The 10,426-nt window shown below is 44.2% G+C and overlaps 2 protein-coding genes across 6 annotated transcripts in view; both read right to left on the reverse strand.

Annotated features, from left to right (window-relative positions):
* LOC113428439 (uncharacterized) overlaps positions 1-10,426 on the reverse strand; it is a 196,611-nt gene that overhangs the window by 62,699 nt on the left and 123,486 nt on the right. The window lies entirely within an intron of this gene.
* LOC113431375 (uncharacterized) overlaps positions 1-10,426 on the reverse strand; it is a 161,216-nt gene that overhangs the window by 27,299 nt on the left and 123,491 nt on the right. Inside the window, exon 1 of one of the 4 annotated variants that reach the window (XM_087953073.1) lies at positions 1,897-2,052. The exons of the other annotated variants lie outside the window; for them this stretch is intronic. The gene's annotated coding sequence lies outside the window, so the exon portion shown is untranslated. Of the gene's footprint in view, positions 1-1,896; positions 2,053-10,426 lie in introns of those variants that run through there. 4 annotated transcript variants of the gene reach the window in all.

Raw genomic sequence — 10,426 nt, forward strand, 5'->3', positions numbered from 1 at the left:
AGATGGAAACTGAACAACATTCCACCTAGAAATAAAGAGAATCATTCTTGGCCAGCATGAATCAAGCTGCCCCTCTTTGAGCTTCTGGCCTAATGTGCCACTGTGTCCTAAATCCTTGATAGCCACAGAAAATCAGTCACAAAATTTTAGGATGTAGAGAGGCTTTGATTTACACTGAGAATCGCCCTTACCAAAGAGCAGGAATCTGTAGACCAGTTTTCTGCACATTAATAGCCTCCAAGTATTTTGCCCATGCTGAAAACTAGAAGTTAGAAATTGGGGAAGGCTGCTAGCAATTCTGCCCTCTAGCAAGCTCCAGACTTTGCAAGAATGAAGATGACAAGATAATTATCTCCTGTCCAGATCTGATTTGGAAGCAATGCTGGTTAATAAATAGAACATCTTGCTTCATGGAGTTGTGGGTGCTCCTTGGCTGGAGGTTTTCAAGAAAAGATTAGACAACAATTTACCCAGAATGATACAAGGACTCCTGCCTTGGGCAGGGGGTTGGACTATAAGACCTCCAAGGTCCCTTCCAGCCCTACAGTTCTGTGACATTTGCAAGTATTGTTCCACATTTCATTACTCTGTCATTGGATGGTGCTCACAATCATTTTGGGACTGTGCACACAAACAAGACTTTCACAAACCTTTATGAAGCACAACACTTAATCTTGAGAAGCTACATCGGTTCAAGTTTCACTCTTCAAGCTTTTCTCAGTTGCAAAGACAGGTTATGAGGATGTTATCCTGCATCTATCCAAGACTAATAACTGGATGGAACAGTCTTTACTCATCTCCATGGAAGGTGCCCTTCCTTGCTGCCTGTTTCAATGTCGTGCCCAGGACCCAGGTGCTTTCCCTTGATTTAGTTCTTGCTTTTTGCAAAACAAACCATCATCAACTACGGTGCCAATTATTGCACCACTGAGAGATCCAAAGGAACAGGTTAGAGATAGATCATCTTGGAGGAAGTCTATCCATATGGCCACAAAGGACTTGGTTAAGATACAGGTAGTCCTTGACTTACAAACAGTTCATTTAGTGACCGTTTGAAGTTACAACAGCAACATTTTTCAGACTTACGACTGAAGAAAGTTAGCACCCACCCCCCACCTAGAAGAATGAAATATTTTAGGAAATATTGAAAAGTCAGAATATTATATTTCCCTACATGAGAAACAGAGAAACATGTTCTTTTCTGAGGCAGGAAAGAGACTCAATCTTTCGTAATAGCCCTCAAAATACTGTGGAAGCTACAAGAAATATAGATTTGGTAATCCATTCAAAACAGGATTAAAACCCCAAGGAAGCAAGCATCTAGGATTAATTACATTTGTTAAACAAGATTAAAGCCCCAACTCATTGCTGGCCTTTGTGAGACAAGCTAATTTAAAACCAAATAACAAAACACACAAAACAAGCCTCTACATTACAAAATGCTATAGAACAAACTGGATAAAAATCCATGTGCTCATCAAACCAGGTGGACAGCTACCCAGAGTCACAAGTGTTGGTGGTTCTGCTTCACCATCTTTCCAATCATCATGTTTCCAGTGTCTTTCTCCCCACTTGGAACCAAACCCAGATGGGCATTTCTTCCAACATGACGGTTGCAGCATCCCTTCAGTCAGGTGATTTACATCTGCATGCTTGACAACCGACTCACATTTACGATGGGGGCAGCGTCCCAGAATCCCGTAATCCCCTTTTGCAATCTGACAAGCAGTCAGTAGGGAAAAACCAGATTCACTGAGCAACCGTGTTACTGATTTAAGTACTGTAGCGATTGGCTCTAACAAATGTGGCAAGAAAAGTCATAAAACAGGCCCAAAATTCACTTAACAATATACATTTTGGGCTCAATTGTGGTTGTACATTGAGGACTACCTGTACCTGTATTTAGTGTAAAAGCTGGAGCAGTGAAGGGCTGGAGTGAGAACACACAGTTGCAGGTAATTGGAGAGGACTGGCTTCTGCACGAGGCAATCTAAGCTGTGATTGGTTGCTGTGAATGTGGAGAGGGAGTTTCCTTGTTTCCCACCTTTTATTAAGATTGTTAAGTATGGAGAATAACGGAGACCAGACATCTGACCAGTGACTTCAACTCTTTAATAAAGTGATAGAACATAACAGAGCAACGCTATGGGCAGCAGTAACCCTTTTATAGGGTTAGCTGCTGCCTTATTAACCAATGAAAATGTGCAACAAGTTCAAACTACTAACCAATAAGAAAAGTCCCAAAAGTGGCCAATCAGGGACTAGTTCTGGCCCAATCCCAAGTTGTTGTATAAGGATCAATCTAGTGTGCAGGTTTTCAACCCCTAATTTGCATTTAGGTTATTCACTTTTATTGATTCACAACACCCCTCCCCCTTGGGTTCCATTTGAGGGGAGCTGTAATAAAATCCTCAAGATAGGCAGGCCGTTTGGTCTGCCTGGATGATTTCCGAGGCTCCACCGGGTTTTGTCTAATGTCCAGTTCAGATGGAGCGCTTGGATGACCTTTGTTAAATTCTATTTCGCTGCACGGCGATTCCGTGCTGCATTCACTGTGGTTGTCTCTGCTACTCCGTGTTTCTTCGGGGTTTTGCAGTTCGTTTTCCCCGTATTAAAAGTTCCCTGAAAACGTCAACTCCTCCCGCTTCACGTTCCGGTGCTTCGCTGGGCTGTAGAGTTCCCGTTGACCTGCTATTAGTTGTATCAAAGTCAATTCCCTCGATACTTCCTCCCCTTGAGTTGGTGAACCCGGGAGTCATGGCCGCTGGGTGGTAATCTCGATCGGAGCTGGTCTATGTGGCGTTTCCACACCCTCCCATCGTCTGTTAGCAGGCGGTAAGATCTAGGCCCGTGAGGTGGGTAACGGTTGCGGGTATCCATAACGGGTCGCCGGAAAAGTTTTTGCAAAGATTAAATCGCCTACCTTAAATTCCCGGCATTTGCTGCTGGAGCCGAAAGGTTTTTCCGGTGCGAGCGGGGTGGAGCCGGTCAAGGTGCGATCGTATTTTCCGCCCCATAAGAAGTTCAGCGGGTGTTTTGTTGGTCACGCTGTGGGCGTGATGTGCTGCAACAAGAGAATTCGATTGATTTTCTGTCGATGTTGCCAAATTCCATTTTGTGAAGGGTCTTTTTACAAATTGTACCATGCGTTCTGCACGTCCATTCGCCGCAGGGTGCGCGGGTGAGGTTAGCGCATGGCGGATGCCCCGATCAGCAAGATATTGTTCAAAGGGCAATGCAGTGAACTGTGGGCGTTGTCCGAGACCAACACGTCCGAAACCCGTGTGTGGCAAATAGTCTGTTTAATTTATTAATAACTGAGTCTGTTGTAGTTGTGTGCATTCGATGAATCTCAAGCCAGTTAGAATAGGCGTCGACAGTAATCAGGAAAGTGTAACCTTTGGTAGGCCCCGCAAAGTCAATATGAATACGGGACCACGGTCCCCTCGGCGTTTCCCATTCGGTTGGGCTTGCTTTAGGTGGGGCGTTGCTGACGTCCTGGCAACGTTGGCACGTAGCGACCCAGGCCTCGATTCTTTGTCGATTCCCGGCCACCAAGCATAGCTGCGTGCGAGTGATTTCATCTGCACAATACCGGATGTCCCTCATGCAATACCGCCTAAACAGTCTGTTGCAATTTGCCAGGGATTACGACTCGATCGCCCCACAAGATACAGCCTTTTTGGGAAAACAGCTCGGTTTGGCGGGCTTTGAAGGGCGCCCATTCCAGTGCTATTTGGTCTGTCGGCCACCCCCGTTCAACCCAGCGTAGTATGTGTTGCAGAACTGGGTCACGTTTCGTTTCAAAAGCAATGTCTCTAGCCGTCAAGGGTGGTGCATGTAGAGCTTCGATCTGTAGTGTTGAGAGGGTTGGGGCTGGATCCACAAGAGCGTCTGGGAGCGGTGTTCTGCTCAATGCATCGGCGTGGAGAATCGATTTCCCCGGGCGGTGTTGCAAGGTGTAGTTGTAGGCCGCCAGGAATTCAGACCAACGGGTCATTCTGGGGGGACAATATATATCGGGGTTGGTTTATTACCCGCAATGATCCCCAGTAGCGGTTTATGATCAGTGATTATTGTAAACGCACGGCCATAAACATATTCATGAAATCTTTTAACTGCAGCAACAATAGCTAAAGCTTCTTTGTCCAGCTAACTATAATTTCATTCAGCTTTAGCTAAGGTTCGCGAAAAAAATGCGATGGGGGCCTCCGCTCCGTTTGGTAACACGTGGGCCAGAATTGCCCCAACCCCAAAAGGTGATGCATCACACGTGATAGTGAGCGGCAGAGTCTCGTTTTACTGCATAAGTACTGAATCAGAAGTTAGCAATTTCTTTACTTGTTGGAAAGCATGTTGTTCCCGTTGCCCCCAAAACCCACGTTGCTTTTTGTCTAATAGTCTATGAAATGGTTCAGCTACTGTTGCTTTGTGGGGTAAAAACACATTATAGAAATTGATAAGTCCAAGGAACGCCTGTAGGTCTGCCTTGTTCCTTGGAGTGGGTGCCTTTTTAATTGCTCGTAATTTGTCTTCGGTGGGATGAATTCCTTGGCTGTCCAGGAGATATCCCAAAATTCTACTTTTTCGGTACATAACTGGCATTTATCTTTTTTACTCTGAGGCCTGCATTTTGGAATCTTCGTAAAACCTCTCTGAGTCGTTTTTCTAGGATGTCTTTGTTAGGTGCGGCGATGAGTACATCGTCGAAATATGGGACAACGCCTTTTATCCCTTGTAACAACCTTTCCATTAAACTCTGGAAGATTCCAGGGGCGACGCTTACCCCGAATTGGAGCCGGTTGCATTTAAATGCGCCCCTATGTGTTACGATCGTTTGCGCCTCGGCTGTGGTTGGGTCTACAGGCAATTGTTGATACGCCTGGGCTAGATCTAGTTTGGCGAAAACTTTCCCGCCGCCCAGGGAATGGAGTAAATGTTGCACTACCGGTACTGGATAAGCACTTTGCTGCAGTGCGTGGTTTAATGTGGCCCGGTAGTCTCCGCAAATTCTTAGGGACCCATCAGGCTTGATAGGCGTCACTATCGGGGTTTCCCAACGGGCGTGGTCGGTGGGTTCCAGTACGCCCTGCGCTATTAGTTTATCAAGTTGTTCGTCGATTTTAGGCTTCAAGGCGAACGGCACCCGACGCGGCTTAAGGCAGATGGGTGCTATCTCAGGGTTCAAGTTAAACGAGATTGGGGTCCCCTTATACTTGCCTAGTCCGTTCGCGAAAACGTCTTGGAATTCTTGCACGAGTGCTTCCTCCCAATCGACGCTCTCGGCCTTGTGGACTCCGGCTACAGTGATCCCGAGCGGCCTGAACCATTGAAGGCCTAGAAGACTAGGCCTGTCTTGATCCACGACCGTTAGTGGTAGTGCGACGGTGCGGTCTTTGAATGAGACCTGGAATTTGCGGGACCCGACAACGGGAATTCTGTTACCCTGATAGTCTTTGAGTATAACCCTTTGAGGGTTAAGGTCTTGGCGGCGGATCGTGGGAATGAGCTGTTGGAGCGTTTTCCACGATACCATCGAGGGAAGATCCCGAGTCTACCTCCATCACGCAAGGTTTGTTTTCGATGGCGACCTTTACTCGGATTTTCCCGGCATCAAGGGATGTAGCGTGGCCTATGGTGATTGTTTGGTGGGTCTCTTCCTGCCAGGTTTCTTCACGCCTGGTGGAAGTGGTGGACGGTTTGTTTCTGTAGGAGTGGTTCAATTTTTCTCGGTGTGTGCCGAAGAATCCGGAAGACTGGCATTCGGCCTGTCGGGGTTTGGAGTTCTGTTTGCTTCTGCAAACCTTTGTGATGTGACCTCGTCTCCCGCAATGGCGGCAGAGTGCGTCGAGGAATTTGCAGCCGGATCGTGGGTGATTGGCTCCACAGCCGGCACACGGTCGCAATGAGTGTTGTGTGGACTGGTCTCTCTCCGTTCGAAGTCGGTTGACCTCTTCCTCATCGCTGTCGGACGGGGACTCTAGGTTTTTGTGGTGAGTTGATGTCTCTCCGAGCGAGGCGAGGTATCAGTGGCGAGTTTACGTAGCGGTGTCTCTCCGAGCGAGGCGAGGTATCAGTGGCGAGTTTACGTAGCGGTGCGCTGGTGCGGCGCATTTGGGCTGCCGACTTCTTGGTCGCCTCCGCTGCCGAGGCTTCTTTAAGGGCATCGGTGAGGCTGATGTCCCCCTTAGCCATAATTTTGCTCTGGATCGCGCCGTCTTCTAGGCCCAGAACCAGGCGGTCCCGGAGGGCTTCTTCTAAGTCTGCGAACCCGCAGAGGCCTCCTAGGTTCCGGAGGTCCGTGATGTAATTGGCAAGGCTTTCGCCCTTCCGTTGGTCCCTCTGGTAATATTCATGTCTTCTTACTAAGGTTGGCACGGTGGGCGCGTAGTGAGCCCGTAGTAACGGCTCGAGGACGTCCCAGTCCATTTCTTTTACCTCTGCTGGCTTGGCAAGCGACTTTGCCATTTTAAACATGGCTGGCTCACAATGAGTTAGAAAGATAGCTCTTTTTTTGCCAGTTGTCGCATCTTTCAAATTGTTGGTCTCCAGAAACATCTGGAACCGATCCATGTAGGCCTCCCAGTCTTCGGTTTCTGGGTTGAATGGAGCGGGTGGTACGGCACCGCTGGCCATGTTGCTGTTGATGGTGCGTGTTCGACCACGTGCTCTGTTAGTTGCTCTGTAGGTTAGTCAGCTCTTCAGTCTCCGGATCCCACCTTCGTCGCCAGTGTTAAGTATGGAGAATAACGGAGACCAGACATCTGACCAGTGACTTCAACTCTTTAATAAAGTGATAGAACATAACAGAGCAACGCTATGGGCAGCAGTAACCCTTTTATGGGGTTAGCTGCTGCCTTATTAACCAATGAAAATGTGCAACAAGTTCAAACTACTAACCAATAAGAAAAGTCCCAAAAGTGGCCAATCAGGGACTAGTTCTGGCCCAATCCCAAGTTGTTGTATAAGGACCAATCTAGTGTGCAGGTTTTCAACCCCTAATTTGCATTTAGGTTATTCACTTTTATTGATTCACAACAAAGATCCTCTTTAGGGATCTGTGCTTTGGTCTCCTTTAAAAAAGAAACATATTACAGATTATCCTGAGCAGTATACCTATGAAGGAAGACTCTAATAGAAACATGCTTTATGCATAAAAATATAGAAAGGCATCTAAGAATCACTAATCTCCCCACCTTCATGGACCATATTGCCATGATCGCAAAAGCATTTACTGTATTGGGAGCACTTGAAGGGCTCCTTTCCTGTGTGGTTCCTTCAATGAAACAAAACGGAGTTGTTCTGATCAAAGGTTTTGCCACATTCAGAGTATATGTAAGATTTTTCTCCAGTTTGGATCTTCTCAGGGCATAATCAGCTGTGATTTCAAGTTGAATCTTTCCTACAACAGGCACGACTATGGAACTTTTCCACAACTCATATTCTTCAGGAGGTCAAAAATCTAGATGATCCCTTGTTTGTGCTTTCATTTAGTGGTGATTTTCTTCCTCATGGAGTGAGGCCTGTCTCATTGTCTGCCCTACATGGCTATCCAATTGATCTTTTCCTCCCCACTGACTTCCCTCTTTTGCTGAGTGGAAAAATAATCGCCCTTGATTTTTCATGTAATGTATGCTTGAGTTTTGCATACTCTGCTTTTTCCAGGTAGAAATCTTCTTCCCCACTTGGAACTTATCAGTTTCTATCCATTATGTCCTAAAAGTCCTTAAAATCCTGTCCTTAGAATTTGGGTGGGGGAATGCAAATATTCATCCCATCAACTGGAGCTGAAGGTGTTTTGTTGGTGAAAAGACTGGCCTGGGTTTCTTTTTTTTTAAAAAAAAAAACAAATTTTATTAGTTTTTACAAAACAATACACAAACAAACAAAGCATGATAACATAAAAGATCTTTTCTAAAAAAAACAACCAATAGAACATACAGAACAATTCCAAATTATAATATATATATTTACGTTATCTGTTCAACTTCGTATCTGATCCCAACTTCTCTTTATTTCTCCCTTTCATTCTATTATTCAAATTATATTTCTTGCTAATTAAAATTTTATTGCTTTTCAAGAACAATACACAGACAAACAAAACGTAGAACATAAAAACATAAAACATCTTTTCTGAAAGTTGCTTGATCCCGGGTTAAAACTTCTTCGTACAGACACAAATTCAAAAATCATATTCATTTTATATACCATTCCATATCTTATTACCATTTTCAATTTTCTATATAGCTTCTTCCTCTCTTTTATCTTTCTTAATTTTATTTTATTTATCTCATCTCAGTTCAAATCATAATACTTATCATTCTTTGTCTGTTCTATTTCCAGCTATCCATTCATCTTTTCTCTTTAAACAAACTTCTCCTGTACACTGATTGGAGTATGACGCCTTTAACTCTTTCCCCTAACTTAATAACACTTAATATAACACTTAACTTATATTTGGATTCTGTTTAGTACATTCTAAAATTACACAATGTATTTTATAAGAAAAAACAACAACAAAAAACATATTTATAATTATATAAGACCACTATCAATGCCATTAAAAACTAATACATATTAATACTCATTTATATCTTAAGCATTTTATTCTAAATACACATATAAAAACACAATCTTATGTACCTTACAGAATCCCTTTTTCAATTAAATCTACCCATTGTCTCTAAATAAATTTTGTTTCTTTAAATCTTGCTTCCCACCATTAAGGCTTCTCATCCCTTCCTTTCTCTCTTGCTTATTCTTCTCCTTACCCTTTTTACCCCTTTGTCTCTCCTCCTCCCTTTTCTTCTTCTGCTTCCCCCCTTTCTGTTGTTTTCTAACCTTGTATCCACCTTTCACCTCATTTTTCTCTTTTTTGGTTGTTTTTTTCAAACCTTACAACCCCTTTTTCTTTTCCTCTTTCTCCTCCTCCCGAAATAGAATCATTTGTTCATCAAAGATGGCTTCTTCTTTGTCCCAGTCATCCTGCTGCACAGTCAATTTTTCATAAGTACATACCGCCATTTCTAGAAATTGAAAAAGAGTGCCCAAAGTATCTTTCCCATCTCGTTCTTTTTATATTTTTATATTCAATTTTTAATTCATCCACCAGCGATGCCATTGTAAAGAGAAATTTTTTTCCAAAACAACCACCGAGTGCTTTTAATCAAAAATAATTCCCAAGAGTTCCAAAGTCACCAAAGAGTCCAAATAAGCTATTTCTTTTAATACTTTATTCTTTCTTCCATTTCTCTTTCTGGGGTTGCTGTTTGATCAAAAAGTCCCAATTAAAATATATCTTTTAGAAGTCTTATTAATATTCAATAGCTCTTTAAGATTCTAGGCAATCTCCTCCTTGTTTAAATTCTGTTCCAATTTTTTTTCCTATCCCTTCCCACTTACAGCAAAAAGATTTTCCTTTAAGTGTTCAGAAATCCATACCTCCAATGTGAGTTTTCCGATTTCTCTTAAATTTCTATCGCTGTCACGTTCGGAAGGAGAGTGAAAAGAAAAAAAGTTTTTCCTTTAATTTCCATTCGCCGCTTGACACATTCTGGAAACGATGTATCTTTAATAAGCTTTAAATTCCAGGGTACTTTCACTGTTACTTTGTCCCGGTCAGCAAAGATCACTTTCATTTCTTGACAGCTCCTCCTGCACTTTCTTTTCCGGCTGAGCTCTTCTATGTGGCGGCCATTGCTGACCGCTGCTCAGCTGCCTTTGGAAAAGGGGTTTAGCCGGCTAGGGAAGAGAGGTGCGATGTCTCTCGACCCGCCAGACCCCCTGTCTTCGCCACCTTCTACGGAGGTGGCTTAGCCCCGAAGCCAAATGGCTCGGGGCACTCGGGCAGTGAACACAGGCAGAAACCGCGCACAGTCGCGGATTCCTGCCTGCTCCGAAGCGCTACAGACCGGAAATCGGCCTGGGTTTCTTAATGGGCACAAAACACCCATCTCTATTGTCCTCGCTGTTAGGAAGTTTCTCCTGAATTCCAGGTTGCTTGTCTCCTTCATTAGTTTCCATCCATTGTTCCTTGTCTTGCCTTCTGGTGCTTTGGAAGAACCAACAACAGCATGCAGTTCTGGGAAAGCTGACAAAAATGGCTGAATGAGTGGATGGATCTTTATAGGTTTCTGTGACTTTGAAGTATGAAGTGTTTTCGGGACTGTGCAATGAAGGGGCTTTTGTTATTTCTTTTGCTATTTCAGGTGGTGGGTTAATTATACGGTATTATGTTCAGATCACCTAGCAAGAGTCAACCAAGCCTGGGACTCAAAAGACAACCTACCAAGTTACCCTTGCATGGCCCCATGGGAGTCTGACCCAACACAAACTCAAATTCAAAGCCCAACAGGGGCATAAAACCCAGGGACTCTCAGCATCTCCTCCTTTTCTACCCAGGATCTCCAAGCCATGTAGTCCTGTC

The sequence above is a fragment of the Notechis scutatus genome, chromosome 2 (assembly GCF_049901735.1).
Source record: "Notechis scutatus isolate UNSWTSFEM ecotype Mainland chromosome 2, rNotScu1.2, whole genome shotgun sequence".
Taxonomy (NCBI): Eukaryota; Metazoa; Chordata; class Lepidosauria; order Squamata; family Elapidae; genus Notechis; species Notechis scutatus.